We start from the raw sequence: 2735 nt of genomic DNA, 5'->3' as shown, positions 1-2735 counted from the left end.
CGGCTCAGTGAACCAATCGGCACCCTTTCCATCTACAGACAGGTGCAGGGCCATCCACCACTTGGTGGTCTCTCTCAGTGCTGGCTCGCGCAAGAACTGCCCATCCTTTACTATCTGCACGCCCCGGACTCGAACCTTCTCCAGTGGGGCCTTTTTAGCGGGAGCATCCCGCCTATCGATCTGTGATCGGAGAGTCGCTACGTAGGATGCATAGAATTCTCGGACAATTTCCTCGCTGTATCGTCCCAACGGACGTGCTGTCCACTCTAAGTGATGCATGGTGAAGTGGTTGTGGATCTCCAGCATCGTTGGGAGACTCCCTGTAAGTACCCGCTGCTCCAAGGTGAGTGTTCGAGTCATTACTCCTTGATCAGTCAGGAACTTGGCGTAGGAGTAAACTTGAAACTGTCCGTCGACACACCACCGGTTTGGCTGGTCAGAGGCTAGGGTGGGGACCTGAGCTGGTATGCCGGATGTAGAGTCTGAACTGTCACCCTCATTAGACAAGGCCGACGCTGCAGCAGTGGCGGGTGCGGGAACCTCAGCAGAGCCAGAAGCTTCCTCGGACCATGATAATCCCAAGGAGCCAGACGCTCCTTCCTCATTTGTGGCTGACCCAGAGGGTGTGCCGGTCAGTGTGCGCTCCTCATCAGACTGGGAGGCAGTGACTACGCCGGATGCCACCTTCTTGGGTGTGGCTCTAGGAGTACGTGCAGCACGAGAAGGTGTAGAAGTGCTTGGGGAGACATACTCAGGGTCCCGCTCATCATCAGAGCCGATGATCAAGCGTGCATACGGGGCAACAGACTTTGATCGCCCGCGTGCGTAGGTTCGGTCTTGCTTGGGTGCCATAGTAGACAGTACCTGCAAAGGATCACTATTAGTACGAGTAGTGGCAAAAAAGACAAGCAAAACCATACGAAATAAAACAATGAAAATAATATGTAATTTCTTTAGAAACAGTGACACACGACGGGCCTGGTGACGGCTCGTCGTGACTATGATGGACCGTCGTGAGGTCCGTCGTGTTGTACTTGGACTCAGTATAAATAGAGAACCCTGAAGGAGAGTCTCTGACTAGCATGACGGTGTGTGCAGGACGGACCGTCACAGTTACGTTGGTCCGTTGTGGATGTCCATCGTAGGACACTTGGGAAAAAATATGGAGACCCTTAGGAGAGGGGTCTCTGACCGTTATGACGGTCATGCAGGACGGACCGTCACAATTACGACGGTCCGTTGTAGATGTCCGTCGTAGGACACTTGGGAAAAAATATGGAGACCCTTAGGGTAGGGGTCTCTGACCGTTATGACGGTCATGAAGGACGGACCGTCGTGGGTACGATGGTCCGTCACATGTATCTGTTGAAGGACACTTGGAAAAAAATGAGAGACCCTTAGAAACAGGGTCTCTGACAACCAGAACGGTTGTGCAGGACGGACCGTTGTGACGACAACGGTCCATCACATGTGTCCGTTGGGAACCACTTGGGATAAAAATGAGAGACCCTTAGAAACAGGATCTCTTACAACCGGAACGGTTGTGCAAGACGGACCATCGTGTAGACGACGGTCCGTCACATGTGTCCGTTTGGACAGCGTGCTAGAGCTTTTAGAACGGACCCTACGACGATCCGTCGTGGGTACGATGGTCCGTCATCGGGGTCTCGTTCTGAATGACAGTGACAGATTAAAGGTACCCTAAGAAACCCCGATGAACCCACATCAACCTTGTAGTGTTTTGGACCTACATGTGTCTAACCCAACTACCTAGGAAACTACCAATGCAAAAGCACCTATGTCTAAGGTGGTAAACATGGTAATTTCAAACATATGTAACCTAGGTCAGGCAGAATCGTATAAAGTAAACAAAATACTATGAGGAACTAAGCTTAATACTAACTAGTAACAAAAATGCAAGATAAAGGAGTATAAATTAGAGACACATACTGTAGAAATGGAGAAAAACAGATGCAAAAGTACTCGGTGGCAAGATAGACACTCATAGGAGCAGTTTCCACTAGTAGATAACAATTTAGGGCTTTGGAGAATTGTGAGAGGGCAATGATCAGTGGGAGGGAATGGGGAAGTTGAAAGGAGAGAGTAATGGGAGAAATAAGAAAGAAATAGGGTGAAATATTGAGGGGTGGGGAGTTTAAACGGTCTGATTTTGGAAAAGGGTCCAGCCGGGTTGGGTCAGGTTATACCTCATTAATGACGCGACGGTTCCCCGACGACGGTCCGTCGCAGTTGTGACGGCCCGTCGTTGGTTCCGTTGTGTGTGCCCTAGTTTCAAAACAACAAAAAAATGTACCTGGTACGACGGATGAATACGACGGTCCGTCGCTGGCGCAACCGTCCGTCGATGTGTCCGTCAGGGACTGCTGCAGAGTAATGTTCTGCAGAATTTCCTGGTGATGTGCCTGCAAATTTAAAACCCATTAATAGAAAAATGCTACCATTACTAAAAAGACGATAAGCATTGGGTTTCCTCCCAACAAGCGCCTGATTTAATGTCGCGGCGCGACTGGGGACCCTTGATTACTCAGAGTTCATCAAGATGGTATGCCTCTATCACTTTATTCCCCGATGATTTATTCCCAAAATAGAGTTTTATTCTATGTTTATTCCTCTTAAACCGCACTCCCTCCTTGGCTTTTAACTCAACTGCTCCATGAGGAAACACTTGGGTAATCAAGTAGGGGCCAATCCATTTAGACTTGAGCTTGCCCGAA

This window comes from Solanum pennellii, chromosome 10 (genome assembly GCF_001406875.1).
Source record: "Solanum pennellii chromosome 10, SPENNV200".
Taxonomy (NCBI): Eukaryota; Viridiplantae; Streptophyta; class Magnoliopsida; order Solanales; family Solanaceae; genus Solanum; species Solanum pennellii.
This window is presented reverse-complemented; position numbering follows the sequence as displayed.